General features: G+C 49.7%; 1 protein-coding gene across 1 annotated transcript in view; it reads right to left on the reverse strand.

Annotated features, from left to right (window-relative positions):
• Positions 1 to 21379, reverse strand: part of LOC310800527 (plexin-B2-like) — a 173234-nt gene that overhangs the window by 125493 nt on the left and 26362 nt on the right. Inside the window, exon 2 of the mRNA XM_083663138.1 lies at positions 13022 to 13237. The gene's annotated coding sequence lies outside the window, so the exon portion shown is untranslated. The remainder of the gene's footprint in view (positions 1 to 13021; positions 13238 to 21379) is intronic.

The raw sequence follows: 21379 nt of genomic DNA on the forward strand, positions 1-21379 counted from the left end.
AGATTCGGAGTGAAAAAATACATATAGTCCTTTACAAGGCATCGCGATTTGACCTTCAGTTTCCCAGAAAATGTAAATAATGTAATAATCAATTTTTGACATTTGTGAATCGATGCAGAATCGTGCACGTCCGCATCGCGATGCATCTTACAATAGATTATTTTTGACACCCCTAAAGTGTACGGCAAGTGTGCCACGGTAACAGCGTACCACGGTAACAGTGTGCCACGGTAACAGTGTACCACAGTAACAGCGTACCACAGTAACAGCGTTAGCGTACCACGGTAACAGCGTACCACGGTAACAGTGTGCCACGGTAACAGCGTACCACGGTAACAGTGTGCCACGGTAACAGCGTGCCACGGTAACAGCGTACCACGGTAACAGCGTACCACGGTAACAGCGTACCACGGTAACAGTGTGCCACGGTAACAGCGTGCCACGGTAACAGCGTACCACGGTAACAGTGTACCACGGTAACAGCGTTAGCGTATCACGGTAACAGTGTACCACGGTAACAGCGTACCACGGTAACAGCGTGCCACGGTAACAGCGTACCACGGTAACAGTGTACCACGGTAACAGCGTTAGCGTATCACGGTAACAGTGTACCACGGTACGCACGGTAACAGTGTACCACGGTAACAGTGTACCACGGTAACAGCATTAGCGTACCACGGTAACAGTGTACCACAGTAACAGCGTACCACGGTAACAGTGTTAGTGTACCACGGTAACAGTGTACCACGGTAACAGTGTACCACGGTAACAGCGTACCACGGTAACAGCGTGCCACGGTAACAGCGTGCCACGGTAACAGCGTGCCACGGTAACAGCGTGCCACGGTAACAGCGTGCCAGATCCACCAGAGGGAAAGAGCAGCGAGCCACGGGGAGCCTGAATGCTATTAGAGTGCGATCCAATTAAGTGCAGCTACGCACAGCACACACCCAGACATGCAGCTACGCACAGCACACACCCAGACATGCCAGCAGCGCGGGGACAGGAAGTGGAGGTGCGGAGGGGTGGAGGTGAGCAGTGAGGCAAAGAGGGGGAAGAGGGAATGGCTGGCAAAGAGCAAGGGGAGGCTAGGAGACTCTTATACAGTTCCCCCACATCTTACGTTTGACTTTGGGCACACGGAGAAGAAAATGCAATTACACGTGCCCTCTCAGCCTTTGCAGGCGAGTGTGGCATGGGGGGGGGGGGGGGGCGAGCGGTAGTGGTGGGGTGCCCCGTGGCAGCTAGCGCTCCTGTACTCTATGCTAATAGCCACTTGTTCTGCATGCTAGCAGGCAGTCAGTGGCAAGGCACTGAGAGGGGAGGGGAGAGGGGGGGCAGTGGACGGGTGAGTGGAGGGCAGCACCAATAGGCTACATGCACAACTTCTTTACTTCCTGAAATTAGTACAGGGCCCCGTTCCAATACCCATACTTCCATACTATTTAGTAGGCAAAAAAAGATTTAGTATGTCCCAATACATAGTATGTCAGATGCAGTATGCCAAGAGTACCAGGATGTTGTACTACATCAGCTCCTATTTCGGAGTATGCATCGATGCATGCTGCTTCAGCCAAACTTCCCCACAATCCTTTGTGCAGCAGGAAGTTATGTCTTCTTCTTCTTCTTCTAATGTTTTATGGCGGTTGGCAATAACTTTTTGTGCATTACCGCCACCTACTGGAGTTACGTCGCACTGACTGAGCTGCGTGTTCATGAATGAGATAATTAACTTTAAGAAAGCCTTGAAATATGTTAAAACCAAACAAGCATGGTGTGTACCAAAACATGCATATCTTGATTCCTGTTTAGATCTCTGACTTAATGTTTTTGCTTTATTTATTTTATTTTGTTTATTTGATTGTCTGTTCCAATTTTGTAAATGTTTAGTCTGAATTTTTTGTATAATGTACTGTTTGTTACTGCCAGACTTTGTTTATTGAAAAAAAAAAAAAAAAAAAATCAAATGTGGCGCTTCGGACGTCGGCGGAAGTGAGCAAGAGGTCGGAGTTCAGGAATCTCACGTGACGACAGATGTAGTGTGTCCCAATAGTATGCATTTTGCATGCATGCTGCACACTACAATCCATACTTTGTGAGGGCAGCGGCAGTACATACTACAAGAAAGAAGTACAAGTATGGGTATTGGAACGGGGCCCAGCTTCTTTATTTCCTGTCCTACACTATTGGATGAACTGATTAATCAGGTGCGCCTGATCATTGTTGTGACTGCAGCACACCTGACATTAATCAGTTCATCCAATAGTGATGACAGGAAATAAAGAAGCTGTACTAATTTCAGGAAGTAGTGGAATTGTGCATGTAGCCCATTTAGTGTGTGTGTGTGTGTGTGTGGGGGGGGGGGGGGTGGATCTGTCGCCTGGTGTCTCTGGAGATAATAGGAATAATGGAAAAAGTCTGCTGGGACTTCAAAGAGACCGGCTGGTCATTTCCTGTGTCTGATGATGGCCGATACAGATACAGGCCCAACATGTTCAGGCCCAACATGTTCAGGCCCAACATGTTCAGGCCCAACATGTTCAGGCCCAACATGTTCAGGCAACAAGCGCGCGCGCACTCGCTCGCTCACTCACACATTCCTGCCAGCAAACACCACTCGCTTTGATGGTGGAGCAGAGAGCCGAGGAGGAGGAGGAGGAGGAGGAGGAGGAGAAACCGTGGTAGGGCGTGGAATAGATTTCAAAAAGCTTTTGTGTTGCTGGCAGGACCATCTAAGCGCTTTATCCACGGCCCCGGGGTCGCCACTTACGCAATGGGTCTGTAATTCCTGAAAGCAGCTGGGGAAGTGAACCGCTATTTTTCCACTTTATAGGGTCTTAAGTCGCTCGCTCATTGGTTAAAATGTACGGGAATGCAAAGGAAAAACACCCAAGTGCGCAAGAGGGAGGTTAGGCCCCTCAGACGTGACGAACGGTCTCTAATGCAGATGTGCATTTCTTGCTGGCCTGAGGGTCAATGCATGTAAAAGCATTAGCGTTAGCATTAGCATTAGCATTAGCATTAGCATTAGCTGGGGAGAGAGCTTGTTATGCAAACATCAACAGGCCTGCAGTGGTCTTTTCTGGTGAAATGGTTCATCTGGCTTATCATCATATCAGGTTACGAAAGCCTGGAGATAGCCTGTGTGTGTATGCATGTGTGTGCGTGTGTGTGTGTGTGTGTGTGTGTGTGTGTGTGTGTGTGTGTGTGTGTGTGTGTGTGTGTGTGTGTGTGTGTGTGTGTGCGTGCATGCGTGTGTGTCTGTCTGTGTGCATGCATACATGCATATCTCTGTGTCTTGAGTGTAAAGGTCATTGGAACACACACACACACACACACACACACACGAGACAGAGTGGAGCAGAAACACACATCTGGTTCCATTCAGAATGCCTGGGATTCCTCGCCTGCTTGTTTCATATTACTTGTCGAGCCCCATGCTGGCTGGCCAGGAGAGCAGAACAACTCTGCTGCTGCAGTCCACACACAGACACACACACACACACACACACACACACACACACACACACACACACACGCACACACACACAGACACACACACACACACACACACACACACACACACACAACACACACACACACACACACAACACACAACACCTCGCCCATGCAAAACACAAGTAGAGGTGGAGGCTGACTATAGGGGATGAAGATGAGCAGTGATGAAGAGCCCCCCCCCCCATATGAGACTCCTGAGCAGCTCAGTATGCCCACTGATTGCTTCCCCACCCTCTGCAGCCCAAGCAGGAGTGGTTCCTGGGGGAGGGCACTTAAAGGTTCTGCCAGACGGAGCAGGGACTTCATTTGATCCGCCTCCTCCCCGCCATTGATATCCACTAGGGGAGCCGAGGAGCAGGTCTCTGGAGATCGAGACCGCAGAGATCGAGATACGGACCGAGCTAAGGTCAGCAGACAGGTGACCCTGAGAGCATCGCTCACAGCTGGACAGCAGCCAAACCAGACCCAAACCACTTCAGTCTGCACAGAGTCAGAAACCAGATGCAAACCACTTCAGTCTGTATAGAGTCAGAAACCAGAGCCACAACACTTCAGTCTGTACAGAGTCAGAAACCAGAGCCAAACCACTTCAGTCTGCACAGAGTCAGAAACCAGACCCACACCACTTCAGTCTGTACAGTCAGTCAGGAACCAGACCCACACCACTTCAGTCTGTACAGTCAGTCAGGAACCAGACCCACACCACTTCAGTCTGTACAGAGTCAGAAACCAGACCCACACCACTTCAGTCTGTACAGTCAGGAACCAGACCCACACCACTTCAGTCTGCACAGAGTCAGAAACCAGACCCACACCACTTCAGTCTGTACAGTCAGAAACCAGACCCACACCACTTCAGTCTGTACAGAGTCAGAAACCATAGCCACACCACTTCAGTCTGTACAGAGTCAGAAACCAGACCCACACCACTTCAGTCTGTACAGTCAGGAACCAGACCCACACCACTTCAGTCTGTACTACAGAGTCAGAAATACAACTAAAGTAGACAACGTTGATTGTTGTTTATCTGCAAGAGCAATAGGCCCCCGCCTCCTCTCGCAGAGCCGCACAGAACGAAATGGTTTCCATTTCGGCAAATTGAAACGGCTATATAGCTTATCTCCCAGGTTTGACGGAGTGATGTCTCCAGCCAAAATCACCTCTCCTCCTCCTCTGGTTCCCCGGGAGACGGAGTGCCGGCGATGTGGACGATTCAATCAGCGAGAAGTGAAAGAGCAGATCGCAGACAATACGCCGCGGCCCCATTACCCCGACTCCTCGGTTACCGCTAGCGACGGTTAGCTGGGGCCCCCACCTAATGGGCCATAATATCATTTTACGCCGTGTCCCAGCTCTTTATACTGGCTCTAAACATAACTCTGTCGCCCAGGCACAATAAAAACAGATATATTTCTTTATTACTCCGCGCGAACCGTATCGGCGGGATCTGCGCGCCGCCCCTACACAACAGAAACTAATATCGAGAGAGCAACCCATCCTCTTCCTTGGCTCATTGAGAGCAGACGCACAGTTGTTATTACCTTGAGCTGCAGCCTGCCAGGCCCACCTCCCCACGCCGTTCGCTCACAACGTAATGGATGTTTTATTATAATCAAATGAATACAATATCTTCCCCATAAATAGCCTACTTAAAAAGCCATTTTCTCCGGCTTGCAATATGTTTGAATGTCCATCAAGCCCGGGGCGACGAGGTGCCACATGTTTAATTCAGAGCCGATGCAATTTACGCGTTTGTGTGCCTGGGTTGAAAACAGGAAGTAGTCAACCATTTTCTTACCCCTCCTCGCGCTAGCCCAAAACTGCACGCCCCCCCCCTGCTGCTACTACTCCACCCAATATTGACATTCGACACCACCTTGAATCAAATCTGGCAGCAAGTCTCCCGTCGTCGGTTCATCGCCGTCGCACGACACCAGGAAGTAGAAATGTCACCTCTGTGTTTTTGAGACCGTTACACCGTCGTCGTCGTCGACGTCTCACGGAGGGCAAACGCTGTGCTTGTAAGTCTTGTGCCAGATGAACGGGATTTCACTCCGGCAAGGGCAGGTTATTATCCGCTACCGGGGATCATCCCTTATAGAGTATACGGGCGCCATTGTCCCCTGTACCCTATACATCATCTGGTCTGGGCCGGCCGCATTTACACTATGTGGCTCTGACATGAGATGAGCGAACGCTTGGGCGTGAATGAGTGTGTGTGTGTGTGTGTGTGTGTGTGTGCACGTGCGTATGTGTGTGCGTGTGTACGTGTGCGTGTGTATGTGTGCGTGTGCGTATGTGCGTATGTGCGTGTGTATGTGTGCGTGCGTATGTGTGCGTGTACGTGTGCGTGCGTGCGTGCGGCAAGATGGTGCAGGAGGGGAGTTGGGGGAAACCAATCTCTCACACAGAGGAGCAGAGACAGGCGGGGCAGATACGCTCCAGGTCCGGCAGACGCCTGGAGGTACCCATGAATGAAATGACAGGATTACGGGGGTATTAGAACGCCCGCCGAGATGCGTGATAATGCTGTTTATGGTCGGGGCGTCACAGAGCGCTCGCAGGGGGAAAGTCAAACTGTTTGACTAATGAAAATATGGACAAGCTCCTCTCGGAGTCACCGAGCAGAAAATGCAAGGGGGCCGGGGGTCCGCCTCTTCCCGTGCGCAGCGATCGCGCTTGGCTGTCGGCTTTCTCGACGGATATTAAAACAAACGCTAACAGATAAGTCTTTGGCAATAGCGGGCTGATTGTCTCTTAAAAATGAGGACAGTCAACAGAAATCCCGCTATGCCGGCTAAGAATGGGATTATTGTTGTGTCAACAACCCCCACAGATAATAGTAATTACTGGCTTTGCTGCAGCAGCGCCATCAGACTGAGGCGACTTCGCTAGCTGACAGCTTGGTCCTAATTACCAAGAACCACCAATTACTGGCTCCGTTTCCTTATTTATATTGCCCCAGACCCCCCAAATAAAAACAGACTTCAGTGACTCTAAGCAAACGCATCTGTGGCAGCTGCACAGTACCACAGAGAGCTGAATCACTCTTCCTGGGAGTCTTCTTCTTCTTCTTCTTCTGTCTCGTACACAGACTGTGTCCTCCTCAGCAGGCACAACACAACATTGTCATCGCAGCGAAAGAAAACGGCGGAAAAAGTAGGAAATGAAGCCGATAGGGGGGGGCCGACTTTACTTCCTGCTTGCCAGCCACAGGAAGTAATTTGGCTGACAAGGAAGTGCATTATCATCTCGCTGCTGCTGCTGCTGCTGCTGCTGCTCATTTAACTGCCAGCGGAAGAGCAGAATCGATTCGAAAACATCGGGCCGTGGCGCTTTTGTTAAAGCAGTAAAACGGTTTGCATGCTATATATCTTCATTCATATTTCATCCGTTCCGCCGTGAGATACGTTTTGAGGGTAATTGACTCGTCTGCTGCCAAGGTAAAAGATGCCTTAAAATAATGAAATAAATACAATCTCTATCTGCTTGAGTTTACTCACCCACACTCACACACACACACACACACAGACACACACACACACACACACACACACACACACACACACACACACACACACACACACACACACACACACACACTCTCACAGATGTTTCCCATCATTCTCTGCTGCCAGGCGGCATCCAAAATGACGGCTGCGAGGAGGGGAGCGAGGGGCCGGGGGGGCGGGGGCGTGAAATCTCGCTATTCCTGCTCCACTGGCTCCTGCCGAAAACTTGGCAGATCGTGGCGGAGATTTGTACGTCTGTGGATTTGACACGAAACTGTTTGAGAGGCTCATCTGGAGTCCGTCTCTCAACGCGCGTCTCTCTCTCTCCCCCCCCCCTTAAAAGTGGAGGAGGCCTGGCTCTGTTTAGCTCTTACGTTCTTCCCATAAAGCCTGACGGTCACATTCCTCAGCCTCCCGGGGTTCGCAGATGGCCGATCGAGTCACAGCGGCACAGCGAAGGCCTTGTGTCGCGCGCCCATCATCTGAAAGATAACCGATACAACACTTTGTTGCCTGGGAACAAATATGTCATGACCCCTGTGCTGCCTCGATCTCCTTACAAGGAACGACCGTTACACAGATCCTAGCGAGCAAGCTACTGACTGAGCACCCGCCCCCACTACCAAAACTGCATACCGATCTGATTCCACGTATTTTTAGACTCTGTGTTTTCTGTGCTCGCTGGAACAGGCTCGAGCTGGCTATTCTCACGTAACCGCTTCCACACACACACACACACACACACACACACACACGACCTCCTCACATCGGGAAACAAACAAAGTGGATGTCTATCTGGCTCTCTACAGATTTTCTTTTATAAACATCTCCCTCGTTGATCTGCAGCACAAAGACCCTGTTCTCCGTCGATGATTCAACAACACGCATTCACTGAATCACAAAAGCAGCCCGGCAGACCGTGGCTCCATCGTACTTGACGAGCATCAAAGCATGTAAAAGGCCATCGCTCGTGTGGAGGACGAGCCGCGCTCTCTCGCTAATAAAACCCATGAAAGTCTGTAGGGGGAAAAGAGAAATTGCAAAGCGCTTAGCATTTAGATGACAGTCGCGCGCGCGCGGGGCAGGTCTCGTTTGCACGGGGCGGTGGGAGTGGAGCGGGTGTATGTGGCCCGTAGGCCCGGATCCGTTCCAACCGTGCCCTGGCAAGAGAGACGCGGCCCAGTCGGCCTCGACAGCTTGGATCTTCACGGGGGGTGATGGAGTACTGGAGGGCTGCAGCATCATGTTGAGTTTGGAGGGAAGTCGGTGGTGGAGGAGGAGGAGGAGGGGGTGATGATAAGGGAAGAAACAAGGTGTTGTAAGTTATTTTGGTACCTCGAGGAGGACCTGGCATTTGCCGTGTGTTCGCTGAGCAAAATCAAAACGGCAGGCTGGTGTAGAAGATCGTATCTCTGTGTGCATAGCCCTGTTCGCCGATTGAGCTTATCATCTGCCAGCTAGACGGGAACAGCACCACTTGTCACCGGCTTTACACGTTTTGAATGTGTTAGCCGCCGCCGCCGGCATTGTAATACCTTGGTTTGGTGAATAATATGAATTTTTGATGCCTGGGAAATTGAATTAAACATGTATCACCGCAGAGGAAACTAAAACACAAATGCCTCCAACTGAAACACAAACACAAAGAGGACCAGGAGTTTTTCCCAGTCCAAGATGTGAAGTCGTTTCCGCCCACTTTGACTTCACTGAATCAGAATGCTTGGGCCACACCGTCACTAACAAACCTACTTTCTCCATAGATCACAAGCGTTTAATGGAGTATAATCACTTTGATTTAGTGTGACAAACCAATTATTCACTCTCATCTTTGGGGATGCATACTTAAAATTCCAAGCCATTTTCATAAAGAGGACTTTTGATGTCGGACAGGTTTTCTCCTCGCTTGATTAACCTGAACCAGCTTCAAAAGTGTCATGGTGAGGGTATCGCCATCAGCAAAACACACGTGGAGCTTCTTTTTTTTTAATGACTTCACATTCCCTTTTGGAATTCTTTTGGAATATTAATGAAGTATCAAAGGTGTGAATATGTCTTTTAGAGCACTCAACATAACAACGTCTTGGAGCTATATCTCTTGTGTGTCTTTCACACAGGAATAGGGGTGCCAAACTGTGTTGACAATTACAGAGCTTTGACAAAAATACTAAATAACTAAATGTCATAATAAGTGACATCGACGCCATGTGTTATGTGAACACAACACGATAACGCAAAGGTCACCGTCCGCCAAGGGAAAACAAATGTAAGTATACATCACAATACCCCCCCCCCCCCACACACACACACACACACACACACACAGTCTCAAAACGAAGAAGACGTTGATAACCAGTAGTTTTGGTTGGCTCTTGAGCATCTTAATTCATTCATCCCCAAGCAGCCCTCTGCTCGGGGGTTCTGCCAAGGCAAAAGCCCCACGGGAGAGATGATCGACACCTGGTAATCCTTGTGGATACCAGAGAGCATGTCATTACCATGACATGTACACCGTCTACTGGGATGTGAGACACGGACGTGTTGGGGGGGGCGGGGGACATAAGAAAAGGAAAAACACTAGGGGTGGGAATCACCAGATGCCCACGATACGATACTAAAACGATACTTGAGTCACGATACGATAGTTTTGCGATATTGCCGATATTGCGATATATTGAATATTGCGATATATTGAATATTGCGATATTTCGATATATTGCGAATTCTTACTTTTTTAACTGCAAATGATGTCCCCAAAGGAAAACTTTGTCAACATCTGGTTTATATAAGAACAATTTTCCAGTCTGTACATCTGACTTCAACCATTTTAACCAAACATTGTCAAGTAGACAGACCAACAACTTTCATAAAGTCATGTCATAGTTGCATGCACCTGACAAACTGAACTGTTTGTTAACTTACAGTCTACTTACAGTCCACCTTAACTGGATGTGTGTGTGTGGACTACTGTACTTAGGTAGTTTTTGAACAATGCAACTTCACTTCACTTGCACAAAACATCTTGTGCAGCCCATTCAGTAACTGGGGAATTTGTATGACAAAACTGTTACTGTTCAAACAAAATGAAAATATGCTACCGTTTGTTTACTGCTGGCCTTGGAACGAAAGTTTATAGCAGCCCGGTGGCATGGCAAAAAACGAACAAAAAGACAAAAATAAGCATTTGAATTTTTAATGCGCTGTGTTTTGGGTCACAAAATGTAGCCGGAGCATTTTCAGCAGAGCAGCTCTCCACCAAAGTTCTCCACGCCTCTGTGAAATCAGCACAGGCTGAGCAGTCACCTGCGGAGCAGCCTACATTACACACACACACACGAGCCGTACTGTCTGTGTATTTAACACCAGCAGGCAAGTGGGACTGGAGGAGATGTTTGATGGTGGAAAGTGGAGCACAAGAGATCTGACCTGAGCAAACAGCTGATTATGGAGAAGTAGATTGAGCAAAGGAGCTGCCGTCTGGCAGGCTAAGCCCTCCACAGATGGACCGGTACGTCCCACTAAGAAACGAGCACGTCACGCGGCTGCGCAGCTTTGAAGCTCAAAGTGCACTCCAGAAAACGCTCGCAGACCAAGAGGGAGAGCTGAACAGTGGGTAAACCCAAACACATCATTTACTTCAATGACATATTGACAGTGACAGAGTGAGTCGTGGGAACTGTAGTTTTTTCCACTCGGCTGTTGAGTGAACTGTGCACACAGACAGAGTCGTAACAGCTGTCTGTATGAAACTACAATAGGCGAGGGTAATTGCCGGGGAATTTTCACTTAATGAGCTTCAGTGCCGGTTTAATGATTTGCAGCCCTCTTTAAACAACCCTGGAAACTTTATTGGTCTGCAAATAAAGTTTTGACACAATATACCTGTCTGTGTTAACCTGACTAAATAAAGTTTTGACACAATATACCTGTCTGTGTTAACCTGACTAAATAAAGTTTTGACACAATATACCCGTCTGTTAACCTGACTAAATAAAGTTTTGACACAATATACCTGTCTGTTAACCTGACTAAATAAAGTTTTGACACAATATACCCATCTGTTAACCTGACTAAATAAAGTGTTGACACAATATACCTGTCTGTTAACCTGACTAAATAAAGTTGACACAATATACCCGTCTGTTAACCTGACTAAATAAAGTTTTGACACAATATACCTGTCTGTTAACCTGACTAAATAAAGTTTTGACACAATATACCTGTCTGTTAACCTGACTAAATAAAGTTTTGACACAATATACCCGTCTGTTAACCTGACTAAATAAAGTTTTGACACAATATACCTGTCAACCTGACTAAATAAAATTTTGACACAATATACCTGTCTGTTAACCTGACTAAATAAAGTTTTGACACAATATACCCGTCTGTTAACGCGACTAAATAAAGTTTTGACACAATATACCTGTCTGTTAACCTGACTAAATAAAGTTTTGACACAATATACCCGTCTGTTAACCTGACTAAATAAAGTTTTGACACAATATACCTGTCTGTTAACCTGACTAAATAAAGTTTTGACACAATATACCCGTCTGTTAACCTGACTAAATAAAGTTTTGACACAATATATCCGTCTGTTACCCTGACTAAATAAAGTTTTGACACAATATACCTGTCTGTTAACCTGACTAAATAAAGTTTTGACACAATATACCTGTCAACCTGACTAAATAAAATTTTGACACAATATACCTGTCTGTTAACCTGACTAAATAAAGTTTTGACACAATATATCCGTCTGTTAACCCGACTAAATAAAGTTTTGACACAATATACCCGTCTGTTAACCCGACTAAATAAAGTTTTGACACAATATACCTGTCTGTTAGGCTGACTAAATAAAGGTTTGACACAATATACCTGTCTGTTAGGCTGACTAAATAAAGTTTTGACACAATATACCCATCTGTTAACCTGACTAAATAAAGTTTTGACACAATATACCTGTCTGTTAACCCGACTAAATAAAGTTTTGACACAATATACCTGTCTGTTAGGCTGACTAAATAAAGTTTTGACACAATATACCTGTCTGTTAGGCTGACTAGTAGGTCAAGACTTGACTTATAATTGGACCATTGTTTTCAGGCACACAGCATCTTGAGGACTCACTGGCCGACAATGTTCCCGGTGCAACGAGCGCAGTAACAAAACCTGTGCTTATTGGTGCTGTAGCGTGGCACTGGGGAGGCAGCAGGACGCTGAACCTTCTCCCAGGTGAGACGGGTCATCCATCTGCTGGGTAGCAGAGCCACCGCCCGCTCCCTTCCCTCCACCACTCTGTACTCCCCAGCTACTCAGTCTTTGCCCTCAGAGCTCAGTATCGCCTGCAGTTGTGACAGCCAAACAATGGCAGCCAGAACTGCCTTAACGAGTAGAAAGTGGGAGCCCCATTAATTAAAAAGGCAACTCCTCCGCTCCCGCGTCTCCTTCCAACCCCCCCCCCTCCCCTCCTGTTAACCTAGAACAGTGTGATGTAGCTTGAACTGGGCTGGGGACTGTTGGGCCCCCATCGTGAGAAAAACAGGGCTGGTAGTTGGTTTTTCCTGGCTGCTGGCCAGTAGGGGACTGTGGTAATTGGCCAAATTGCACCCGTGGCAAGTGTGTGTGAGGGTGGTACAAGCCAAGGAAAGTGAGAGAATGGTAGTTGCAAGTGTGAGAATGAAAGTCTAGGAATAAAAGAAAATGGAACAGGAGAGAGAGAGAGAGAGAGAGAGAGAGAGAGCGAGAGCAGAAAAAAACAAGCCAATGAAGCACAAGAGAGACACAAGTCAATCAGGAGAAGAAATGTGGGAGAAAGAATATGCAAAACAGGTGATGCAAAAATAATACACACACAGCTTGGAATAGTAATGTGGGGAGGCTGAGTGCAGAAACAGCAGCAGAACAGAGCAAAGCGTGGAGACAGATTGATAAGTGCGGCGCGTGAGAGAGAGGGAATGTGACCTCTATCGCTGTGCTGTACTCACTAGGGGGAGGCAGGCGTCAGGGTGCTGCGAGCGTCTTGGCTGCTGGAGTGGAACAGAGCAGGGGGCGGCGGTGGTGGTGGTGGTGGCGGTGGTGGCCGCTGCACAGAGGGCCCACGCCGGTCACTTCAATCACAGGCAGCAGGCGCAGCCCCGGGCAAACTTGGCCAATTAGCCGCACGCTGCCGCTGACCCCCAGCTTCATTAAGGGCCTGGGCTCTGAGGTGAGGAGGGGGGGGAGGGGGGGGGGGGGGGGGGGAGGGGGGGGAGGGGGGAGGGGATGATGAGAAAAAGCAAACCGTCAGTGCTGGGCAGGTTTGAGACACACACACACACACACGTCTCACACACACACGTGTCACACACACACACACACACACACACACACACGTGTCACACACACACACACACACACACACACACACACGTGTCACACACACACACACACACACACACGGGGTGAAGCACAAGGTCACAGTTAAACATGATGATCTGTGAGAACATCCACACACACAGATAAGACACGGACGTGCACGCACGCGCACACACACACACACACACACACACACACACCAATCGACACCAATCTTCCAGCTCTAAACCCCCTGCTGTGGGTTTAGACCCCCAGCGGGGAGGGGGGAGGGGCAGGGAGGCCAGAGGGCAAAGCTCCGCCTCCTCTCCCAACACCGCTGCACTGACGGCAACAGGTGTAGTCGTGGCCGGCAGCCACGCAATTAGCTGGCAGAGAAGAATGCTCTTTGTGACACGTTAAGAGACAACAGCAGATCAGAGGGAAGATCAGAGCGAGAGGGAGAGAGAGAGAAGGGAGGAACCAAGGGGGGGGGGGGGGAGAGGTGAGAGATGAGGGGGGGGAGGGAAGAGGAAGAGACAGACTAGCCGAGGTCCCTGGAGGGGAGAGAGAGAGATTTCCAGTCGGCTCTTTTCATCATAAATCCCTCACCGGCAGAGCGCGGCTAGAATCAGATCAAAGACCAACACCTACTACGGTAGATAGGCTACGGCGGCCCGTCCGTTATTGTTCTGCGGTAGAAATGACAGATGTACGTGGCGCGGTTGGCTTTGGTGGTCTGGAGAGACCTTGCGTATTATTTGTGCAAAACAATAAAACAGAGGAGAGAGAGGATAAACACATCCAATTTCAGTACAGACAGAGTGGGCGGGGCTGTTTCAAGTGCTTTGAGACATGATGTTGTTGCATTCAATGAGGCCTGACAGCCAAACTGTGGGGTGGGTGTGTGTGTGGGTGTGCGTGCGTGCGTGCATGCGTGTGTGTGTGTGTGCGCGCCTGCATCTCGAGCGTGCGTATCCACACGGGAGCTGGGCTTGCATCAGCCTTGCGACGGTACCCTCAGCGGCGCGGCACTCTCTCCTAGGGTTGTCAAAAGTATCGGTAGTATCGATAAAAGTCAATACTAAAAATTTTAAATGGATACAATACTCATTTGCAACTGAAAACTCATGATGACTAGAGCAAGTGTAATCTGCTGTGTTATGATAGGCTGATGACTAGAGCAGGTGTAATCTGCTGTGTTATGATAGGCTGATGACTAGAGCAGGTGTAATCTGCTGTGTTCTGATAGGCTGATGACTAGAGCAGGTGTAATCTGCTGTGTCAGGTCAAAGTTTGTAATGAGTTTTATCGGGCCTAGATTATGGAGAAGCATGCATCTGTCCGTCTATCTGTCTTTATTTATTTTTTAAGCCTCTTGATGTGTTGTTGTCATACCGCCGCATGGTATCGAAAATGGTATCGAGTATCGATATTTTCCTGGATATCGGTATCGAAGTAGAAATTCTAGTATTGTGACATCCCTATCTCTCCAGAGTGCGGCCCGGGTAGCAGTTTCACAGTCACTCTCCCTCATTCTCTCCACTCCCTCTCCGATTACGGCCCTTCGATCAGGCTGAAGTAGTGTCTGCGCGCTGTGCTGCTGTCAGAACGCCTCGTGTGCTCGGCTGCAGAGGAGATACTGCCTTATTTAAAAGCAAGCCCGGGATAAAAGATCAATGGTCCAATTCAGGCTATGGATTGAAGGGAAAAGTTCACAAACACAGTAAGAGATTATGAGAGGGAGATATATGTTAGGAGGGGGTGAGGATGGGGGGGTGAGGGGGGAGGGGGGAGTGGGAGCACCTAGCTCATCTGGGTGCTAGTGGAGTATTGATCGGTGTGGAGGCACACCGCTCCCAGCCATTCATCACGGGGCCACTCAGGCCCTTAGATAACTCCTCTGATAGTGCCCTGCCGCTGAGCAGACGCAACCCGCCACATCCATTACCCTTCCATGCAGCCCGCTAGACTGGGAATGGGCCAGGCCGGGGCCAGGCCAGGCCAGGCCAGGCCAGGCCGGGGCCAGGCCGGGTGGGTGAGAGGCTTGGATGGAAAAGGCTAGGAGCCTGCAGCCAAGCCAAGGCCTGTGTACACAGGGTTGAAAGGCTGGAGTTCTATTGAGAGAAAAAAATGGTGCTCCTGACAGCCAGAACAGAGATGGGAAACAGTCTGTTTGTGGCGGTCAGAGGGGGGGAAAAAACCGTGAAGGCGGCATTGTTTCCATTCCTTGGCCAAACAGCACTATAGCAAAGCTGTTTTACAGCAGATAGCAACACAGACCAGCCGAGCGACGGGCGGCTCTCAAAAGTGCTGAGTGGCTGGGTGTGTGTGCGTGTGCGATGTGCGATTGTGTGCGTGTGTGCGTGTGTGTGTGCGTGTGCGTGTGCGTGTGTGCGTGTGTGTGTGTGTGTGTGTGTGCGTGTGTGGAAAGAATTCCCAGATTGGGCAGGTGGGGATCGGCCATAATGAGCCATGCAGGGAGATAGAGTGAGAGAAGAGAGGGAGGGGGTCGGGGCTGAGGGCGAGAGAGAGAGAGAGAGAGAGAGAGCGAGAGTGAGAGAGAGAGAGCGAGAGAGAGGGAGAGAGGGCGAGAGAGAGAGAGAGAGAGAGAGAGAGAGAGAGAGAGCGAGAGAGAGAGAGAGAGGGAGGGAGGGAGACAGAGGCCAAAGGAGTGAGGGAGAAGACGGAGTGAGAGTGATGGAGACAGGCTCCTGGAGCCAGAGACACGGCCCCAAAAGAGCAATTACAGCAGCTCCAGAGAAGGTGTGGGCCCAGCCCCCAGGCATGGTCTCCAACAGCACAAAGCCCTGCCAGACATGGGCACACACACACACACAGACAGACACACACGCACACACACACACACACACACACACACAGCAGAATGTCTCACACACACGCTCCAGACGAGCGAGACAGAGAGACAGAGACGACCGGGCAAAAACAAGAGGAAGACAGGGAGAGTGAAAGACAGAGAGAGAGAGAGAGAGAGAGAGAGAGAGAGAGAGGAAGCACAAGTTAGGAATATCTTGAAACTGGGGCCTGGAGGCACACAATCCTTCCCTCTCAAGCCAAAACATGGCCGTGCTACATTGCTACCTCCCTCCGAATGTTCTCCGACGTCCAACATTCTGTTCTGGGTGAAGCCTGTTCCCCTAACAGCACGGCCCGAAAAAAAACAAAAGCAGAAACTGTGAGGGGGCTGAGGTCACACTGTGTGCAGAACTTTAAAGTCGATTGTGCTGGCCCGTGCGGTGAGTGTTAAACAACGCTGAAAAGTCTGGACAGCCTCGCACCACGGTGCCTGTCTGTCACGAAACGAGAGAACCCAAATGGCTTCTGAAGGCAAGCGTTTCCAACCGCCCAGCCATCGCTTACAGGAGAGCGACAGCGAGAAGGAACCCAGCGAGAATGATGAGACAGACAAAGAGAGAGATGAGCAAACAGATAAGGGGGAGGGGGGGAGGAGGGGAGGAGGGGGGATTAAATTAAGAGAAAAGTTCTAGCGCGGCACCGCCGGGTCCGGTATGCACCATTGATTTCCTATTCTCTTGGAAACATTTAATGAGCTTAAATAGGAGCCTCGTTTGACACTGCCACGGTGAGGAGGAGGCGCCGCCCAGTGAGAGGAAATCGTTCAGCGGCTGTGACGACTACCGGGGGGGGGCGGGGTTCGGGAGAAGGTTGTGGAGGAGGAGAAGAAGAAAACGAAGGTTTTAACGTCAACGTCAAGAGACGTGTGCAAAGACAGATGTTGGATTATGGTTGGGAAATGGTCCATGGGTGTTAGTATTACTCTGCTAAGCCTCGGTGAACAGGGGGGGTGGGGTTGGAGATGGTGGAGGACAGAAGGAGACGACCGGAGGAGGAGTGGGAGAAGAAGGCTAAAGGTGACCCAAATTCAGCCCAGATGCCCAGTGATGCATGTCCTCTCTCCACTCACACCGGGCGCTCGTCACAGCAGCAACAACGACGTCTCCGCTGATTGACAGCTATCGCTCGACGACGGCGCTTCACCTCATTACGTCCTGGATGACCTCCCCTACGAGGCGGCGTTCAACAGATCGCTCGGCGGCGGCCATCTTGTTTTTCCCCGCCTCTCCTCCCCGCGGCTCTCGTCGCCTCCTTGTATCGGCAGGAGAGCTATTGTCACCGTTACTTCAGAGAGCGCAGAGTCCAGAGGCGCTTCGCTGCTCTCTCTGCCACTGATGAGGGCCCCACTGGGAACCCGTCGGCTGGCCCTTTTATGGAGCTGTCTGGCAGAGTGAATGGACTCCGCCATCCCCGCCGCCACTTTTTTCAGGCAATCACGATAATAGGAGAGTGGAGAGTCGGGCATGGCGCTACATCGGGCACCACAGGGGGCTTCCCCTCACCGACTGCCGGGGGCGAGAAAATGGTGTGTGTGAATAATACGCTACAGAGAGAAAGGAGAGGGAAGGAGAGCTATGCTGGAGCTTATGTATATTTAGGGGCATACTGATGGAACTGCTGCCTGCCTGGCACAAAGCAGACCACGGGATGTGGGAACACTTGACTCGAGCAGCAGCCAGTAGAGTAGAGGGACTCTGAGTGCACATGCATATGAAAACGTTATGAAACATATGTGTGTATATATTAGGTAGTAATTGTTTGCAAGTGCTTAAAGGAACACTCCGCCCATTTTCAACCAGCTTTGTATCATTAGAACATCAGTAGTATATCAGAAAACTGTAAACTGTTTTGAAGTCTGTCATTTAATTTGACAGTTATTGAGTGTTAAAGTGTGGACCAGTGACATCACTGGTCCACACTAACTCAAATTAATAACTCATTAACTCAAATCAACTCTCAATAACTGTCAAACTAGATGAATGATGAATAGTTTGACAGTTATTGAGAGTTGATTTGAGTTAATGAGTTATTAATTTGAGTTAGTGTGGACCAGTGATGTCACTGGTCCACACTTTAACACTCAATAACTGTCAAGTTAAATGACAGTTTACAGTTTTCTCATATACTACTGATGTTCTAATGATACAAAGCTGGTTGAAAATGGGCGGAGTGTTCCTTTAAATATGCATAAATTCAAACTGGGGTTCCTGTGCGTGCTCGGTCAGATGCGTTTTTCTGCTTTCCGCGTTTTCCGAGAGCAGCCTTTGCCATTCCGCCGCTGTGTCTGTTTCTTATATTTGCAGGTCGTGAAGGAGCTCCTCGGGTTCCTGACCCGGGAGAGCTCTTTCCCGGGCCTGGGCCCACACAGCTGTTGGCTCTGAGTACCTATCCAGACGGATGCGAGCGCCGTTTGCAGCGAACGTGGGTGTTGTTTGGCAGCGGTGCCGAGGCTGAGCTTCTCTGGACTCGCATGCGTGACCCGCAGTGAAGGTTCTGCTGAAGGAGATGTTTTTTGGAGAGGAGACTTGGTCCAAAACCAGCATATATTCCTCTGGTGATTAATTATGGTGGATGAGAAGGAACCCACATGAGAATGGTTCTTCTGTGCGAGTCCACTCGACACACGTAAGCGTGCAGTGCAGTGCACGCACGCACCACACCCATAACCCAGTATAGGAGCTCGGAGTGACTAATGTCCGCATAAGGACAACCGCTTGGGAAAAAGCATCATGTTGAAGTTCTTTCAACAGAGTCCTCAGTTGTCATTTGTACCATTTTTGCTCAAGGTAGTGCCAGCAAGTTTACAATCTTTCATTAGGAACGGTCCTCTCTGCTAGTATTCTCTGTAGGAATCCATAGGCCACCTATGTATACGACACTATACTCCAAAGCGTTTACACTGGGCTATATATAGGCTGTGGAGAAAAAGGTCATCGTCGAAACAGAAAGCTATATTTCATAATTGCAACTGCCATGCTTCTATCCCCTTAGTGAAAATTGGCTCTCCGGAATATATTCCCTCAGTCTTTATCGCTCTCCCTTATCTGTGAGAGAGGGTGATTCTGACAGGCTGACTGTCTCTCCTGATGCAATAACCACCCTCCATTTGTATCTGAGGAGGGTGCATTAACGAGACAGCCTAATCAGCCCCGCACGGGAGCGGCTTCGCCAGCCCACTGCTTTTTACCACTCTGCGCCCGTAACAGCTCGCCATTAGGCCACAATTAGCGTAGCTCGCTGTGGGAAAAATAACCCCCTCAAAGACCTTCGGCGAGCAGCAGAGTGGATGCGCTGAACACGAAGGCTTTCACCAATGTCCACGGCTGCACCGCAGACTCAGGAGCAGGAGGAGGAGTCATCTTACTGGATCAGACTTGATGTTGCATAACCTGATGGACGGGTGTCAGGTTAGATGTTGCAGGCAACGGGAGGTGAAGGTATGGGGTAGGTAAAAACAAAAACATAAAAGTGCCATGGTACAATGCCAGAATAAAAGTGCCATGGTACAACGCCAGAATAAAAGTGCCATGGTACAACGCCAGAATCCCACCCGATACCGTTGACATTTCGGATGGTTCTTCTCGGTAATGGCGTGCGGAAAAATGGACCCGCGCGGAAAAGGCTTATCGGCAGACACTTCAGACGCTGCATAGCTCCAATAAAAAAAGCCGGTGAGCAAAGATGGAAAAACATAAGTCTGAAAATACTACATTATCATAAGTCTATGCATTTTCCAAACAGTTTGGTTGAAGCAGCAGCGCTGTGGTGAAGGTGCACCTCAGGTGAACGTGAACTCTTCCAGCGGAGTGCAGTCTGTCACAGCAGCCTGCAAAAAAGTTCTGTACACAAACACACATTTCCCCCTCGGGGGCCGCGGGGGAAACAATACAGAAAGAAGCATGATGTCCCTGTGGTCATTTTGAAGCATGCTGGCAGTGGGCAGACACAGATAAGAGTTTGGATCGGTGGAGTCTGACACGCTGCGATTATGTCTCCCGCTGCCGGAATTGACCGTCCATCAATCCGGATGGCCGAGAGGACTCGGGCCGGCCCACTCGATTGTTGCCCAGAGAAGAGATTTTTTTACGATTCGACGACGTCGAGGGGAAAAGTGTCAAGTGTCACGAATGCGTCTGAGTGCGCATTTCGAAATGCGCACTGGCACACGTGAAGCGAAACGACAAGCAGACTCGTTAGGTACAATCACGAGCACATATACGTTCTTCTACACAAAGTCTTAGCAGACGCCCACACAGAGACACCATCGGAGGAGACTAGCACCTGACACTCCAGGGCTCCCTCTCTCTAGTCGCAGTCTGTCTGCCTGGCTCTCTCACCGCCTCTCCCACTCGTCTCACGCTGCCTGTTCTGGACCTGACAACAAGTCCATATTCCGGAGTGAGCCGCGGGAGGGAGGGAGGGAGGGATGGAGGAAGGAAGGAGGAGGCGGAGGAAGGGAAGGAACGAGGGAAGAGAGAGAGAGAGTGTGTGTGTGTGTGTCTGTGCGTCTGTGTGTGTGTGTGTGTGTGTGTGTGTGTGTGTGTGTGTGTGTGTGTGTGTCTCAAGAAGCGGATTCTTTACGCTGAGCTGCCATCTGGAAGTGGGAAAGGTAGATAAACAATGACGTCGTGAGCCACGACCACATCCCATCTTCCTGCCTAAAAAACCTGAACAGACGCAAAACCACAAATACAGCAGCACAATGCAGCATGGCCACCGATGCTGCACCGCGTGCCAAGCATTGTCAGGAGCGGGTCTTATCAATCACCGGCCAGATACTGAGAGCAGAAGCGTGAGGCAGACAAAGGGAGAGGAGAGAGAGGGGGGGGGGGGGGGGGGGGACAGGGGGGGGGGGACAAAAATGGCCGGGAGCTGCGGGCGACAATGAGAAACCCAAACGGGATGATGATGATGGCTGCGAGCCCACCCGTCCTAACACACGGCACTGGCCCGACTCCATTCAATCTGGTCAAGTCTAGCCCCAAAATCAAAGCAATCTTCTCCAGTGAGCCGACAGCCAAATCCCCACCCAAAAAAGGAACTTGTTGTATGGAATTGAATGAGAGGAGGATATGAGGGGTAGGAGGAAGTGTGCTAGGCATGCAGACTATTATGGCTGGGGAACAAAAAAAAAG

This window comes from Poromitra crassiceps, assembly GCF_964638095.1.
Source record: "Poromitra crassiceps genome assembly, chromosome: 30".
Taxonomy (NCBI): Eukaryota; Metazoa; Chordata; class Actinopteri; order Beryciformes; family Melamphaidae; genus Poromitra; species Poromitra crassiceps.